At 42.5% G+C, this 18,553-nt stretch overlaps 1 pseudogene; it reads right to left on the bottom strand.

The window, feature by feature from the left end:
• Nucleotides 1-7,764: 7,764 nt before the first annotated feature.
• LOC121287240 lies at nucleotides 7,765-8,356 on the bottom strand (annotated as a pseudogene).
• Nucleotides 8,357-18,553: the final 10,197 nt, after the last annotated feature.

Genomic DNA, 18,553 nt, shown 5'->3' with positions numbered 1-18,553 from the left:
TCCTAACCCACACCAAATCTCTTTCACCCATCATCCTCGTGCTCACTGACCTTTGTTGGCTTCTTGTTTGGCAACATCTCAATTTTAAAATCCTCATCCTTGTTTTTAAATCCTTCCATGACCTCACCCCATCTGTAACCTCCTCCAGCCTTTTGGGTTACCTGTGCTCCTCCAGTTCTGGCCTGTTACACATCCTCAATTTTCTTAGCCCTACCAATAGTGGCTGTACCTTCACCCCATAAACCCTAAGCTCCAGAATTCCTTCCTGTGCCTCTTTACTCTGCCTCCATCTCTCTCCTTCTTCAAGATGCTCCTTAAAGTCAACCTCTTTAACCAAACTTTTCGTCATTTGTTTAAAAATTCGAGATAAGCATTGGCATTGCCACAAGGTGGGGTTTGGTGTCAGCTATGACTCAGTTTTTTTTAATTCATGTCATAGGATGTGGGCATTGCCACCTGGGCCGGCATTTATTGCCCATCCCTAGTTGCCCTTGAGAAAGTTATGGTGAGCTGCCTTCTTGAACCGTTGCAGTCCCTTCAGTGTAGGTACATCCATAGTGCTGCTAGGGAAGGAGTTCCAGGATTTTTACCCAGCGACTGTGAAGGAACAATGATATATTTCCAAGCCAGGATGGTGAATAACTTGGAGAGGAACTTCCAGGTGGTGGTGTTCCCATGTATCTGGTGCCCTTGTCCTTCTAGATGGTAGTGGTTATGGGTTTTGAAGGTGCTGCCTAAGGAGCCTTGGTGAGTTTCTGCAGTGCATCTTGTAGATGGTACACACACTGCTGCTACTGTGCGTCGGTGGTGGAGGGAGTGAATGTTTGTGGATGTGGTGCCAATCAAGCGGCTGCTTTGTCCTGGATGGTGTCCAGCTTCTTTAGTGTTGTTGGAGCTGCATTAATCCAGGCAAGTGGGGAGTATTCCATCACACTCCTGACTTGTGCCTTGTAGACGGTGGACAGGCTTCGGGAGTCAGGGTTGAGTTACTCGCTGCAGGATTCCCAGGCTCTGACTGCTCTTGTGGCCATAGCAGAGTTGCAAATGGTGCTGAACATTGTGCAATCATCAGTGAACATCCCCACTTCTGATCTTATGATGGAATGAAGGTCATTGATGAAGCAGCTGAAGATGGTTGGGCCGAGGACACTACCCTGAGGAACTCCTGCAGTGATGTCCTGGAGCTGAGATGACTGACCTCCAACAACCACAACCATCTTCCTTTGTGCTAGGTATGACTCCAACCATCAGAGAGTAATCTGGTTTTAAATTACTGAATGTTCTGGCCAATATTTAGCCCTGAATCAATATCCCTAAAACAGTTTATCTGGCCATTATCACATTGCTGTTTGTGGGAGCTTGCTGTGCATAAATTGACTGCCATGTTTCCTTGATCACAACAGTGACTACATGTCAAAAGTACTTTTGTGGCCCTCAGGATGCCCTGAAATTGTGAAAGGCAATATATAAATACAAGATTTTGTTTCTTTTACACTCTTTTACAAAGTTTATAGAAGCATTGATAATGCGGCATTTCTGAAATTTAACATGTTTGTTAGCTGACCCTATTTTGTGTTATCCCGTAATCTGCACTGTCCCAAGCTATCCTGTTGTACTTTAAACATGATTCCACTTTACCATCCAGCACTCTAACAGTTACCAGACCCTTGCATGTAAGTAATTAGTGGGATCTTCAAGTATAAATGTGGGCCCTCGGAGAGCTCAGATCAACCTCACATGACTAAGTAAATTACAGGAGCCAACTCCTGTGTACTCCTCTTCCAATAAAGCCACCGATTTGTGATTCATGTCATCTGGCCTTCATTCCCCAATAATCTGGCCTTGAGGAAGAAGGAGTGAAGCCTAAACTGTTAGCAGATTGCCCAGAGTCCTCAAGTGAGAGTTAGTTATTAAGTGCAGAAGATGCTTCAAACCTTGAGTGTGGATCCCAGTTGTTGGGATCATGTACAAGTATCTCAGAAACACGGTCCAGAGACCTGAACTGTTATCTCACGGATAAACACATAATCCTGATTTCAAAGGGCAGCATCTGTTGTAAATTTTACACTTGTGCCTTATTCTGTTTACTGTGGAACTTAGGCAATGTTACTCGATTGAATCGTTTGCCAGTTTCCTGAGGTATAGACTACATAATTGGACAAGAACATGCTTTATTATGAGCCTTGCATGATTCAGAAATAGCAGAAATTTTATCCTTGGACACTCTAAGCATAGAATTTTCCTCATGGCGACTCCCTGGGTGGCGCCATTTTCACCACTGGAAACCCAGCCAATGTCCGGAGTTTCCACTGTGAGCTTATAACTTTAACTCTAGTTAATTATCCAGTGCCCACCCCCTCCATGATTCAACAGCAAAAGGGAATTTTCAAAAGCATAAAAACTTGAAAATGAGAAATTTGCAGGGCTATGGGGAAAGAGGAAGTGGGAGTGGGAATAATTGGATAGTTCTTTGAAAGAGACAGCACAAGCACAATGGGCCAACTGGACTCCTTCTGAGCCTTTTATTCTTTGGGTGGAATTTTATGGCCTTGCCGCTGTAAAATGCAGCGAGTCCATTGACTTCAGCGGCACCGCAAGATCTCGCTGGCGGTAGGGGCCAGAAAACTCCGCCCTATGATTCTGTGATTATTCCAACTCTCTTGTTATTGCAGTGTCATCATCATTCGCCATAAAATGAGGAACATTGAAGTTGTGTTAGCTACTTTGCTCCCTAATTGCAACAGTGAGGAAGCCAAAGGGCTGGTGAGGACCCGAAATGTTTGACTGGGTGGGATGGAGATCGGTGGTTGAAGATGAGAGGCCAGATGACGAAATCTCCAGGAATAAGTCCAATCAAAGTTGACAATTGGAGAGAGTTAAATTTCATGGCTCCTTTTTATTTGTGTCTCACTAAGAATTCAGCCAATGATGGAAGCAATACACAAAGCCAATGAACATGATTACCTTGACTTGTTGGCCCCTTTGATCACTGTGACAAAGCAGTTAAAGGAATTCTTGCCTCACCTTGTGGGAATGGAGAGTCATTCTGAAGTCAATTCTGACAGAGTGAACAAAGCACAATCCACTCCTCTGTGAAAATGAAACAAAGGTTAGCTCTAAAATCAGAGAAAGCTAGAAATACTCAGCAGGTCAGGCTGTATCTATGGAGAGGAGAACAGGGTTAATATTTCAGGTCAATGACCTTTCATCAGAACTGGAAAAATTAGTAATTTAATAGTTTAAAACCAAGCTCAGAGCCAGGGATAAGGGGAGAAGACGAAAGAACAAAGGTGGAGATCTGCAGTAGGGTGGAGGACAGGCATGTAAAATGAAAAAGGAGGTCATAGTGCAATTAGGCAAAAGAAGGCAAAATTGTTTTGTCTGGTAGGTTGTGAAGTGTCTTGTCAAAAGATGAGCTGCTGTTCATCGAACTTGCTTTGAGCTTCATTGGAACCGGGGCGGGGCGGGGGGGGAGGGGGGTGGGCAAGGACAGAGAGGCCAGAGGAGGAGTTGGGGAGGAGAATTAAGGTTTGTCTTAAAAACTCTGGGGTGAATTTTAACCCCTAAAAATGAATAGGTTGGGTCAAATGAGATATAAAACTTTAAAAATCAGCCAATGTCCACACGCTCCAACCTTTGTCATGTGTCTCCCATGTGGTATTTCGTCAAACACACACACTCATTCACATATTCACTCAAACACAGACACACACTCAAACACATGCATGATCACACACACACACACACACACACACTCATGCACATACACATGTTCACACTCAAACTCACACATTCATATACATTAGGGTGGCCATATTTTCTAAACTGAACCTGAGGAGCACAGCAAAGTACCTAGGACAGAAAACGTAGGCTGTGTAGTGCAACAAAGCAAACATTTTTAGCTGCCTATATTTTAACATTTGTACAAATACATTACAAACGCAAACATATAATTACCAAAGATGCGATGCCACACTACTGAAGTGCATTCAGACACTATTTATAGATTATACAATAACACTGCTCCAGGAATCAGTTTTATGTACCTGCTGTCTGTGTGGACTTGGTGAAAATGTAAGTTACACACCTTGAGTTAGCATGTGTTGTTAAAGCAGCTTTATTTTTGATGGTACTTTCGTGTTTTTTATAACTGTCCCATTTCCACTCAAAATGAACAATAATGACTGACATATTGAATACAATATAGATGCTTCTTTTCTGGTTGTCCATAGATTTGGAAATTTTTTTGAAGTTTATTGTTAAAGCAGAAATTTAGGCATTTTTGAAACACTACTTTCACTTTATGCTAAACTTCAAATCTTGCATGTGCTCTATGTCATATGCCGTTTAGTCTGCATCATAAGTATGGCAACTGTAATAGTGCTGTACCATCAATGTAATATTGCTGAAAAGAGAGGCATGTTGCCAAAGCTTTTCATCTTGCATTCCTCAGGACAAATGCAAAAATGCCAAATTTCAAACAATCGCAACAATTTATACTACAGGAAAAAAGGGTGCTGATTGGCTGGCGAGTTGTCTCTGATGGGCAGAGGCATTGCCATAGAGAAGGCAGTGGAAATCTATATGCTTCCCAAGCTCCCAGGTAATTCAAAAAAGGTGCAAGGCTTGAACATATTCCTTCTGTTTGCAGAGAGTGGGTAGCTGTGTATGGATGTTTGTCACTTTTAGCAAGCATAAATGAGCCACATTACAAGTTCAATTGATTACCTTAAATTGGTTGTTAGTGTAGCTATTAGCACACTCAGGATTGTTCAGCAAGTGCTGTCCAATCATGGAATCATATTAGCAGTGGGTTTGGCTGTGAGAGAAGTGTTTAGTGTGGAGGATGAGAGAAACAGATTGGGGGGAGGGACCCTACAAACATAGCATCCACTTTAAGAACAAGCACTTAGGGCCAGATGTTCATAGAATTGGGCAGACTCCACATATCTTTATTAATAGTGGGTGGGATCCAGATGCAGAAGTCCTGTCCCCATTTCTGACAGATCCAATTTTTGCCAATAGGAGAAAAAGGGCAAGGCGTGATTCATACAGGAGGGAAACCTGAATTCAGCAAGGCCACTCAAACTCAGTGTTGATTTCAAACAGACCCTATTTTGACTGCTGTAAGTTTCTTAACCTGTAATGTAGGAGTCATGAATTGATGGAGTAGATGTAAATACTCTTGAAGGGTTGATAAGATCTGTATCACTGTCATGGTCTGAAGTTTTTTAAATGCCCGCCCTTTAAACTTAAAAAAAGGACTGAAACTGTCATTTAGAGTTAAGAAAAAAAAGCCTTCTGCTGGACTGCTTTTGATTGACAAATGTATGTTAGAAAAAAGTAGCATCTGGCTGTGCATTTTCAATAGAGTTGTTTGCTGACATTTCCCAAGGGCTACTAATACATCATTATGAATGCTTGGCTGAGTTTCAAAAGCTACAATTTTCTCAGCAGGTTGTCCTGAGTTCACAATTTGAAATTTTAAAGAGTCTATTAAAGGATTAGCTGTCACTTATGTCGGGTCTCAATAGGAATTTGTTTTTTTATAAGCGATTACCCACTTTAGAGGATTTGAAAGCTTTGAATGGCTTCTATGAATGTGAATTGTTTTCACCATCAAAAGTGTGTATGTGAGTGTTTTATAAAGGTCCACCATAACTTCCTCACTTATGTACTCTATGCCTCAATTTCTAAAACTCAGGATCCTGTCTGCCTTTTTAACCACTCTCTCAACCTGCCCTGTTCCCTTCAAATTTTGTGCATATATACACCCAAGTCTCTCTCTTCTTACAGTCCTGGGGTCCTTCCCGCCTGCCCCAATCAAATTTTATGGTGGTGATGGGGTTGCAGGCAAGGCCTAAGGCAGTGTATATGGGAGATGTTTGTGAAGGTTAGTACACTTGATCCCCTGCCAAGCCACCCATCTACGCCAAAAGAGATGTGGGTGGGGGAAACCGGTGTTCCACAACTCTCCAACTTTTACTTAGGACTCAAAAGTAACAGGTTGTGCAATCACAGCCCAAGGAATGGAATATGAGTTCTTGTAAACGTAAGATACAAGAGATGAATTCAAGTTTACTGGCCAATCTCAGAAAGGGTGACCGTGATTAAGATATAAGGAAAATGTTTGGATCTGTTTGTCATACACGTTTATGCCCTGACTTACAATCACAGTGAACAGGAAGTAGAGGCATTTTATGGTGTTACCCTGAGGTGTGACAATCAAATCAGATCGACTGATGTGGTAATTGTAGTGGGCCACTTACACTGAAATCAGTGAAGGAACCTCAGGAATACATGTTGGTCACTATGGCCCTGAATTGAGAAATGAAAGAAGAGAGAGACTGACGCAATTTTGTTAAGAAAATGATCTGATGGTGGTAAATACCTTAAAGCAAGAAAAAAGACTACACACTTGGAGAAGTCCAAGCAATGTGTATAGAAATCAGATAGATCATGTGATGGTGAAACAACTGGGCTGAATTTAGCCCTTGGCCGGCGGGTGGGCCCCACCAGCTGGGCGGCGGACAGGCAGCCAAACTCTGCCGCCGAAACTGGGGACTGCCGCCATTTTATGTGGGTGGGCCAATTAAGGCCCACCCAGCGGCATCCCCAACAGGAGGTGCTATGTGGGGGGGGGGGAGGTGGGGAGGTGGGTGGGGGGGAGGGAATCCGCAGATGTCAAAGTGCGCTCTTTCGTACATGAGCACACTGCTCCCTGAGGCAAAGTGCTGTCTCAGGGAGTTTAGTGAAAGGTAAGTAAAGTCAAAAAATAGAGACATTTTAAAATTATTAACATGTCCCCCCCCGACCCCCATGTGACAATGTCACACGGATGGGACACGTTGATAACAAACTCATAAAATTTATTAAATTTTTACAAAGCGGACATGAAACTTCAGCCGGCCAGTGGATGAAGGTTTGTTAATAATCCACAGCCCGCTGGGGCTCCTGGCCTACCCGCCAGCTTAAGGTTGTCCCGGGCTGGGTGTTTAACTATCTTAGTGAGCCCGTCAATGGCTTTAATTGGCCATTGACAGGTCGGCGGGCAGACAGCTGATTTCACTGTCAGCCCACCTTCCTTAAGAGTTAAATGGCCCGGGGTGACGTCGGGGGTTCCTCCTGACAACATCCCGCGTCATTATCCCTTCGGTGAGCACGCCCTGCCCCCAAATCACCAAGGGGAAAAGCCTGGCCGATTTGAAACAGCATAAAGAACGTTCATACATATCCTGGCACAGCTAAAAAATCATTGTCTCTTCGTGGCAAAAATTAAGTTGAAACTGCAAATGTCAAAAAGATCAACTTTGACATTTTGAAGATTGAGAAGATCAGAGGGCATTCACTCTTAAAGTAAAAAGCAAGTATGAACGTGCCAAGACTGAAGAGAGCGAACAAGCAGAGGTCTCACAACCAGAAATAAAAAGCAAATGGAAAAACATGAAAGAGCATATACAACATGCTGCAAAAGAAATATTACCAAAACGGAAAAGAGAAAGAAACGAGGAGTGGATGACACGTAAGATGCCATCAATGGTGATAGAAAGAGGAAAGAAACACCCCTGAGTATGACGAAATGTTAAGGAGTATGTCATAAATGATCAGCTGTCCTTTTTTACTAACAGGCAGCTTGATGTTCATTCTTGATCATGCACAACTTAGAATTATCAGAAAGCAAAGCATGATTTTCTTTAAAAAAATTAAAAAAATAAAGTTCAGGATTGAGATCATCAGGTTTTAAGTTACAGCCCAAAAGGAACGTGGAGAGAAGCAGATTTGTTGCTGACATACAGCAGGTTGTGGATGGGGAAGGTAAATGTAGTGTGATTATAGCCAAGCCCTGCATATTCGATGCACAATCTTCAAGCTTGCTCATGTTTGTGTGCCAAAAGCAGGAGACAAACCTGTTAAAAAAAAACGAACTGGTTACTCCACATTCCAATTTTCAGTATTAAAGATAGCAAGCAATATCTGATTTTTTTGTGCCCTCTCAACTATATTGCAATTCCACTTACCGAATAATGATTTCACTCGAGTCTCAAGAGCTCTACATCAAAAATCAAAGTAGCATTAGGTGGAATGACGCCAGGGTGGCCAGCAGCTCCATAAGCATAGTCAGAGGTGCAGGTTAGTTTTGCTCTCTGTCCAACACTCATCTGAACGAATCCTCCTTCCCAGCCCTTGATGACCTGATTTTCACCGATTTTACATTTAAATGGCTGAGCTCGGTCCCGAGAAGAATCAAACTTTGTTCCATCCTTCAGGGACCCCGTAGAGTGAACCACACGGAACTGCCCACCTTGGGAAAGGTTCGTCCATCTCCGGTAGTAAATGTCTCCACTTGCACTCCCATGGCTCTGCTTCACAGAAAAGTAAATAGAGAATGCTTTATTTAGGCAGATGAAAGAGAAATGGGAGAATGAAATATGGGATGAAGTATTGGAGCTGGAAAGAAATCACAAAGTAAGAGTTCTGCACCAGAAGTTGAAGCCTTTGATAGATAAAATAAAAGGGATAACAACTGATAGTGGGTATATAAAAGACAAAGATGGTAAAATATCATTTGAAAGGGATGCAGCTGCAAATAGATGGATAGAATATATAAGTGAATTGTACGGTGACCCAGATCAAGGGTGTCCTCAAGATATGGAGGCAAACGATGGACCAAACATTATAAAATCAGAGGTTAATGCTTTAATATTTATGGGTACAGGAAAAGCTTCAGGCGTAGTTGGAGTAACAACAGAACAGCTAAAAGCCCTTGGAGAAACAGAATTAGAAGTGATAACAGAGATTTGTGATCAAATATGCACCAAAGGATACATTCCAAGTGACTTGAGACATTAATTATTCATTAAGTTACCTCAGAAACCTAAAGCAAAGGAGTGCAATCATCTTAGAACCATAAGCTTAATGAGTCATCTCATTAAACTGATCTTGAAAATTATAATAGAAAGAAATAATAACACATTTGAAGCAGAAATGACAGTCTGGATTTACACCTGGAGTAGGAACAACAGAGGGAATATTTAACCTAGGAACAGTCTTTGATAAATATCAGAGAGTAAACATGAACATTGACATATGCTTCATAGGCTATGAAAAAGCATTTGGTCGTGTTTATCACCAAAAGCTAACTGACATGCTGCTGAAATGAGACATTGACAGCAAAGATGTGAGAGTTTTCCAGAGCCTATATGGGACTAAATAACAAATATCAGGTTAGAAGATGGGCAATCAGATATGTTTCAAAGGAAGAGAGGAACACGACAAGGCTGTGTACCGTCACCAAAATGATTCAATCTGTACACAGAGCAAATACTCAGAGAATTGGATGTACATCCAGGGGTAAAAATTGGAGGCGAGAACATAACAAAACTGCGGGGTAGAATTTTCTCCCTGTTGTGTGGGCTGGGCAGGAGTGGGTGCGGGCAGGAGGGTGGGTAGCCGATCGCCACCTGCGATCAGCCACGTGCCGCTATTTTACCTGGGAGGCCCAATTAAGGCCCACCCAGCATGGCATGTACCTGGAAGCACTCAGCACTCCCTGTGGAGGCTGGGGGTGGGGGGGGGGGGAGGGGGGGGAGGCGGGAGAGTTGGGGTCCTGCAACCTTCCCCACATGTGCACAAAAGAGCGCAGAAATCTCCCTGAGGCACGGAGCTGCCTCAGGGAGTTTAATTTTATTGTGAAAACCTGAAAAAAAGATTTGAAAAAATTATGCGGATATGTCCCCTCACGTGACAGTGTCACATGAGCTGGGACATGTCTATGAATGTTATTAAAAATTTTTATTAAAGTAATAAACCCTTCAGGAAACCTCGTCCCGCCCGTGGATGAGGTTCCATGAAAAATGCGAAGGCCGCCTGAGCTCTTCGTCTGCCCCCACCCGACAACCTTAAGCTTGGACAGACGGCCCTGAGAATCAGTTTAATTAGTTAATTAACGGCCTGAATAGGCCTTTGGCAGTTCGGCAGGCGCGCAGCCGACTCCGGTGTGTGCCCGCCGAACTGAGGATCGGAATGACGCCCGGTGATGTCGGGACGCCCGCCTGATGTCACCACGCTTCATTTTACATGTCGGCAAGTGGGGCCCACCCCCCACAGGCTGACCAGAAGACTCAGGCCATGGTACGCTGGTGACCCAGGGTCACTTGCAGAATCAGAAGAGGCCCTACAAGATATTGTAGGTCAAGTAAAATCTAGAAGCTTAGAATATGAATTGAGCATGAACACCAAAAAGACAAAGGCTATGGTAGTCAGAAGGAATACGTTAGAAGGAGATAGAGTTAAGACTGATGTGGATAGTGTCACATTGGAACAAATAGTTCAGTTTGTCTATTTAGGACAAATGATAACAGAAGATGGTAGAGGCAATCCTGAAATTAGAAGGATAGGGGTAGCCAGAAGTAATTTTGTGTAGATGACGGATGGGTTAACAACAAGAAAACTTCAAGTTTGCAATAAGGAAAAGCTAATAAGATGCTACATCCCTATCCACTTCCCTGTGAGTCTCAGCAACCTGAACAATAAATAAAGACCCATGGAAGAAAATAGAGGCCTTTTGAAATGTGGATGCTAAGACATATGCTACAAGTTCCACATACAGACCATATGACAAATGAAGAGGTGCTTAAGACTGCAAGAACAAAAATAACTCTGAAAAGTGATATCTAGAAAAGAAAATGTCAGTATTTCGGCCATGTGAGCAGAGCTGGAAACTTACAGAGGTCTCTCCTAGAGAACAAAGTGGAGGCAGCAGAAAGAGGGCTCGATCTATGCGTAGTTGGATGATGGATGTCACAGACTAGCTAGAGTGGATGTGTGAAGATGGTGCAAGACAGATGAACGTGACATACCATGACAGTAGATCCCGTGGTAGGAGTAGCTATAAGCAGCAGCAGCAACATAGTTTCTATAAGCTTTCCCGCCACCAAAGTATATTAAGCTGACTGACCTGAAGTCGCTGTGTTACCCTTTTTTGAACAAGGGTGTAATATTTGCAATTCCCCAGCCCTCTGGCCCCACTCCTGTATCTCAGGAGATGTGAAAGATTATGACCAGTGCCTGCACAATTTCCCATCTTATTAGCCTCAGTATCCTTGGGTGCACCCCATCAGATCTTGGTGACTTATCAACTTTAAGTACAAGCAGCCTATCTGATACCTTCTCTTTATCATTTTTAGCCCACCCAGTGTCTCAGCTTCCTCATCTTTCACTATGGCCTGGATTTTCCATCCCTGCCGTGGTGGGTGAGACCAGAAGATCCTGGCAGCAGCTGGGCTGGAAAAACCTGCCTGTGAATTTGACAGCTTCTTCTTCCTTGGCAAAGGCAGATGCAAAGTGTTCATTTACTACCCCAGTCACGCCTTCTGTCTCCATTCATAGATCTGCTCTTTGGTTCCTAATGAATCCACCCATCCTCTTGTCCTCTTAGATGCCTCCCTGCCTCTCTTAAAGCTGTATCAGCCTCTGAAGTGACTCCCTGTACCTTCATAAAGCCATATTGGCCATTTACCAGTTTAACTGTTATCTTCTGGTAATCTCGCCCTAATTATTTCTCACAATTCTCTACGTAATGAAGGCAATCAGATGTTGAATCTCAAACATTAGCCAACTTATTAGATAGTCCTAGGCTTTTATGTCCCTCTCAAAACATTTTGAGATGCAGTGCTTTAACAATCTGAGGCATGGCGTAAGGTAAGTGTTGCATGCTGAGGAGAGAGCAGTGTCTTTGGACCTATGGCTCTCAAAGCCTCAAATAGATAACGTGAGATGAAATAAGATGAGAGGATGTTTGTGTGGAGCATAAAAACAGGCACAGTCCAATTGGGCCAATGGCCTGTTTCTCTGCTGCAAACTCTATGTAAGTAAGAGAAGGAAAGAGAAACAAAAAATGCTGGAAAAACTCAGCAGGTCTGGCAGCATCTGTAGAGAGAGCAGCTCTGAAGAAGGGTCATACAGACTTGAAACATTAACCCTGTCTCTCTCTCCACAGATGCTGCCAGACCTGCTGAACTTTTCCAGCATTTTTGTTTTTATTTTCGATTTCCAGCATCCGCAGTAATTTGCTTTCATCAAGAGAAAGAAAAGGTCTGATATGGTGCAGGGTGCGTGAGGAGGCAACCTCATCTCTCAAGTCCCAGAAAGGTGACCAAGGGCTGGGATCTGAAAGGTGAAGGACATTTGACATTTCGGAAAGACAGGAAGCTAGGAAAATGAGGTGGGGCAGCTCCATTAATTAAGGATGACCTTAGTGCAGTAGTGAGAGATGACCTTAGCTTGAAATAGCAAGATAGAATCAGTTTGGGTAGAGATAAGAAATAGGCAGGGTAAGAAGTCTCTTGCAGGAGTGGTTTATAGGCTCCCCAACAGTTGTTACATTCTAGGACAGAGTATACAGGAAGAGATAAATAGGGCATGTAAGAAAGGTATTGCAATAATCATGGGTGACTTTAATCTTCATGTAGATTGGGCAAATCAAATTGGCAAAGGCAGCCTGGAAAATGAGTTCATCGAATGTAATCAGGACAATTTCTTAGAGCAGTACATTCTAGCACCAACCAGGGAACAGACTATTCTGGACCTGGTAATATGCAATGAGACACAATTAATAAATAACCTCATAGTAAAGGTGCCTCTAGGAGATAGCAATCATAACATGATAGAATTTCACGTTCAGTTTAAAGGTGAGAAGTGTGGGTCTAAGAGTAGTATTTTAAACTTAAATAAAGATAATAATAAGGGAAAGAAGGCAGAGTTGGCTAAAGCGAACTGGGACATTAGGTTGAAAGATAAGAAAGTAAAGCTGCAGTGGGAGACTTTTAAGGAGAGGTTTAATAACTCTCAGCAAAAATTTATCCTAGTGAGAAAGAAGGACTCTTTGAGAATTATGCATCTTCCATAGCTAAATAAGAAAGCTATGGATAGTATCAAATGGAAAGAATCACCGTGCAATTCTGTGACGATTAGTGGCAGGTCACAAGATTGAACAGATTTTAAGAATCGGCAAAGGATGTCTAAAAAGACTATAAAGAAGGAGAAATTAGAGAATGAGAGAAAGCTTGCTGGAAATATAAAAACAGAGAGTAAAAGTTTCTACAAGTATTTATAAAGGAAAAGAGCAACCAAAGCAAGTGTTGGTCCTCTAGAGAGTGATTCTGTGGAATTAATAATGGAAAATAAATAAATGCTGCAAGTGTTGAACAGGTATTTTGTGTCTTTCATCACAGAAGATTTAGAAAACTTCCCAAAGGTACTTGAAAATCAAGAGGCGAAAGGGAAGGGGGAACTTAAAACAAGCCCCGTCACCAGGGAAAAGGCTCTGGGAAAATGATTAAACCTGAAGGCTGACATGTCCTCAAGGCCTGATGGCATCTTAGGGTCTTAAAAGAAATGGTTGCAGAGATAACCGAATGTGAAATTCTGAGTGCTGCCTCAGGGAGATCGCTGACAGCTGTATAAAAATCAAAAATAGAGAAACAAAAATCCTTAACATGTCCCCCTCATATGACAATGTCACATGAGATGGGACATGTTAATAAATTTCATCAAAACGTTATTCAACTCTTTAAACCCTACACGAAACCACATCCCGCTGTTGGAAGAGGTTTCATGTTTTCTCTATTCCCGCCGGGGCTTCTGGCCGACCCACCAGCCTTAATGTTGGACGGACAGGTCCTTTCTTTTTTTTAATGATCCTGTCAATGGCCTCAATTGGCCATTGACAGGTCAGCGGGCACACAGCTAATTTTGCTGCGCCCCCACCTTCCTGAAAATATAAATGGGGCGGGATGGCATCGGGATTCACCCCCCCCCCCCCCACCCCGAAGTCATCCCGCGTCATTTTGGGCATCGGTGAGCAGGCCCCGCCCCATGGTCACCGACGGCAAAATCCAGCCCATGGAGCTCAAACAGGCTGGTGATATAATGACAATTTACATTCAATGAGCCGTGCTGGATATAACCGATAGCAGTTTTCATGTGTGCAGGGCAGAGGCAATGTGAGATCAAAAGGCAGCTGTAAGCCTCCAAATGGCCCCACAGGAACCAAAGTGAAAGGAACCTCATTTTGAATTCATAAGGTGAAAATGCTTTGCCCGGTGTCTGGTTAAGTCTATGGGTTGCTGTTGCCTCAATGGAGATTAGTTTGGGAATTTGTTAAAAGTTATGATCGTAGCAATTTGTAGCCATATGTATATATTTAATGTGTTGTAACTTAATAAAATCTTTCATTTAATTCAATATAAAACCTCTTGAGAACTGGTGGTCTGATTCCTGAATTTTGAGTTGCCTTTCAAACATACCGCTGAAAAATATAGATTATGACAGTCATTTAAAGTTTCCCTCTTTCACTCTGGGGTTCTTAAGAATCTCAGCTTTGCCAACTGCTGGGTCATAATAGTAGAGTCTACAAAGGGATGTAGATAGGTTAAGTGAGTAGGCAAAAAAATTGACAGATGGAGTATAATGTGGGAAAATGTGAACGTGTCCACTTTGGCAGGAATGGAAAAGCAGAAAACTATCTAAATGGAGAGAAATTGCAGAACTCGATGGTACAGAGACCACCCAGATGTCCTGGTACACGAAACAAAAAAACATTAGTATGCAGGTACAGCAAGTGATTGGGAAAGCAAATGGAATGTAGGTGTTTATTGCAAGGGGAATGGAATATAAAAGTAAAAACTTTTACTGCCGCTCTGCAGGGAATTGATGAGACCACATCTGGAATACTGTGTACACTTTTGGTTTCCTTATTTGAAGATATATAATTGTGTTGGAAGCATTTCAGAGAAGGCTCACTCGATTCATTCCTTGGATTAAGGGCTTATCCTATGAAGAAAGGTTGAGCAGGTTGGGCCTTTACCCATCGGAGTTAGAAAAATGAAAAGTGATCTTATTGAAACATATAAGATCCTGAAGGGACTTGATAGGGTGGATATCCGAAAGATATTCCTCCCTTGTGGAGGAGACTAGAACTAGGGACACAGTTTAAAAATAAGAGGTCTTCCTTTTAAGATGGAGACAAGGAGAATTTCTTCCTCACGGAGGGTTGTGAGTCTATAGAATTCTCTTCCTCAGAAAGCAGTGGAGGCTGGGTCACTGAATTGATTCAAGGCAGAGTTAGACAGATTTTTGACAGACAAGGGAGTCAAGATGGGGGGTAGACAGGAAAGTGGAGTTGAGACCACATTCAAATCAACCATGATCTTATCATACAGCAGAGCAGGTTCTACTCCTGCTCCTAAGTCCTACATTCTCATGTTCCTATGAGTAAAAGATATTTCAGTTGTAGGGATCAGATTAAAAACACATTGAAGTCATTTTATGAAAGGTCTGCACAGGCTAACTTGCAGCAGTAGCGCTGTGGGCCAGCAACCAGACTAAGTGATGCAAGGTTTTATTGAGACGAAATTGCATCAAGATTGTAAATTCTTTCACAGTTAATGTTTTCTGCTGTTTATTTCCCACAGGACACCAAAACAGTGCTGGCCTGAAACAGATGGGAGGAGCTGATAGAAAGTGTTGGAATTACACAGCAGGTCCACCAGCAAAACTTTGATACCTCGTTTGACATGTTCATCCAATTCAGCCAATACAATACCTTGTCTTTTGTCTTTCAGATACTGTTTGACCTGCTATGTGCTTCCAACATTCAGGGTGTTTTATTTTCAAATTGTTTTGGGGAAAAATATGTTCTTTCAACAAAGCCTTTTAAATCCCAAATATTTATTTCATTTTTGTAGAAATTTAGTGGAAACTATGGTTACCTATCACAGTTAACTCCATTACAGATAGTTAAAGATAACTCCAGATGCCTTCATTGCCAATAGCTCCATGACAACTAAATTCATCACGGGCAACTCTATTGCAGGTAATTTCATAGGAACATAGGAAAATAGGATGTAGGAGCAAGAGTAGGTCATTCAGCCCTTGGGGGCTTGCTCCCCCATTTGTTAAGGTCTTGGCTGACCTGATTGTAGCTTCATCCCCACATTCCTGTCTGCCCCTCATACCCCTGATGCCCTTGTCTATCGAGAATCCATCTAACTCAGCCTTGAATTTCAGTGAAGACAAGTTTATTGAATGTAACTCCACTGTATTTGCTATCTCATCTGAAAGATAGCATCTCCGACAACGTAGCCTAGAATATGTACATGCAAAACACCAAAAGCAGCAACGCAGAAGGAAGAGCTGTGAAGTTCCATGGCTGCTGGATCAGACAAAAGCCTTGTAGTGCTATCAAGGCTGGAACAGTGGATGACCTGGCAAATAAGAGGAGGAAGAGGCTCCACGAACACCCTCACCTCAACCATGGTGGATTCCAGCAAGTGATCTCCTAGCAGTTGTTCTCGATGCATCACCATGCCTTCACTGGAACAATGGTAGAAATCCAAGGTGCCTGAATAAACAAGGGAACCCCAGCAAAGTTGCTGTGGAGGAATGGGATTAGCTGTCAGAAAATTCCCAGCCCAAGAGACAAGGACAAGGACAAGCCCTCCAGCTGAAAACCTGAGTTAATCCAAAGCTCTCCTGCTCGTATCCCAACTCAGGCCAACTCCTGTTTGCACGTACAAAAGCAAAGTTTTGAAGATATTGGAAATCTGAGATAAAAACTGAAAATGCGGGAAATACTCAGCAGGTCAGGTGCCATGTGTGGAGAGGAACAGAGGTAACTCTCAAGTCAAGCTTTCATCAGTTCTTCAGAAAGTACTATCACACTAATATATGAGACATAAAAGCATTCGTATGCAGGTGACTGAAGAGCAAAGAATTGTGATTTTAACAGAGTGGTCAAGCTTCAGACCATTGGCCGATCCAGGAGATCTATGATCTGGCAGGATCACCTTCTTTGAAGTTTTCATCCCAAGCAATGACACTGAAGTGAACTGCAATATTACAGCAAGAAACCCTAATATTACAACACTGTAATCGGCCTTAGAGTCACAATACAGCTACTCAGAGTAGCGTTATTACTGCACTTCTGAACCTAAACTGTGGAATGAAATTACTCCACTTCCAATCACTGCACCTTTCATGGTTCCCCATTCTTCTTCCCAAGTTTTCTTTTACTTTTAATAGTTTAATGTTACTGTTAATTTAGGTCTGCAGTGAGAATGAATTGTTCCTGTGGCTTCTCAACTGTATGCTCCACAGGTCTTATGACTTCCTCTGCCCTCCTCCAAGCCTGGCCCTTTGCCTCCTGGTTCTAATCGCTCTATTATTAGTGGCTATGCTTTCCGCTACCTGAGCCTTAAGCTCCGGAATACCCCATCTAATCTCTCTGCCTCTCTACACCATTCTTTTCTCTTTATCTTAAATCTGTGTCCTCTGGCTACAGACACTTCTCCCAACGGAAACAGTTTCTTCCTAGTTACTCTATCAAAATCGTTCATAATTTTGAACACCTTTATAAAATCTCCCCCTAACCCTTCTCTGCTCTAAGGAGAACAATTCCAGCTTCCCTAGTCTCTGCACTGGCATTTGGAGCCACGTTCCAACAGTCAGCCTCATCCACACCCTGTCTATTGCACGATGCAACCCTCTGATCCTCCTCCACCATGAGCGATGTCAATACGTGAGAAAATAATTGGGCTCTAAAAGGAGAGATGAAGAGTATGGAAGTGGGTGAGCTGTTGAATGGAGAGAGAGAAATTTAGAATTATCCAAGGCATAAGGAAATTTTGGACCTAATTAGGCACAAGAATTTTAATTAGCTGACTCATTTTAATTTTAGATTTAACATGAATCAACTCCAAAACCCCCCTAGCAATTTTGTTCAGGGGTATTTTTGTCCAATTTAATTTAAGATTAAAGCTCATGTTGGAGAATGATTGGCAATTGCCATATTGAGAATGATTACTATCGTTATTCATTTCATGCATTGAACCCTGTTGGGTGTTTACGAGCGATAGAGTAATCACAGTATGCAGCAGAGAATTTACAAGCTTAACAGCCTCAGGTGTGTAAACATCCTTCAATGAAACCCACCAAATTAGCAACAATTAGCTCAAGTCTTCAAATTAAGAAGAAAAGCTGACAAGGATTGTGCACACCACACACTTGAGAACTTGAGGAAGTATTGAGGCACAGTCACAGAAAGAAAGATCTTGCATTTATATAGCCAATTGGGGTACTGCAAGGTCCCACAAATAACAATGTCCTAATGACCAGACCATCTGTTTTAATATTGTTGCTGGTTGAGGGACAGATATTGGCGAGGACACCAAGGAGAACTCCTTGCTCTTCTTTGAAATAATAGCATGTAATACTTCGTGTCTCCCTGACATGATAGACAGGGCCTCAGCTTAACATCTCATTCAAGAGACAGGACCTCCATCAGTGCAGCACTCCCTCAAAAGGCCAATGAGGGTGCTCAGCATCCATGTGTATTAAGTTTGGGAACAGATTTTATCCAATGAATTTACTTCCCAGAAGTGAGATCTGTGGAAATTGTCTTGGAATGAAGTCTATTCCTCAATAGCAATCCCTGGCCAGTGTCTAGCCACTTCAAACAAATAGGGACATTGCAACAGTAGCCCACCAGGGAGTC

The sequence above is a fragment of the Carcharodon carcharias genome, chromosome 14 (assembly GCF_017639515.1).
Source record: "Carcharodon carcharias isolate sCarCar2 chromosome 14, sCarCar2.pri, whole genome shotgun sequence".
Taxonomy (NCBI): domain Eukaryota; kingdom Metazoa; phylum Chordata; class Chondrichthyes; order Lamniformes; family Lamnidae; genus Carcharodon; species Carcharodon carcharias.
The sequence above is the reverse complement of the archived record's forward strand: the minus strand, read 5'-3'. Positions and strand labels throughout refer to the sequence as shown.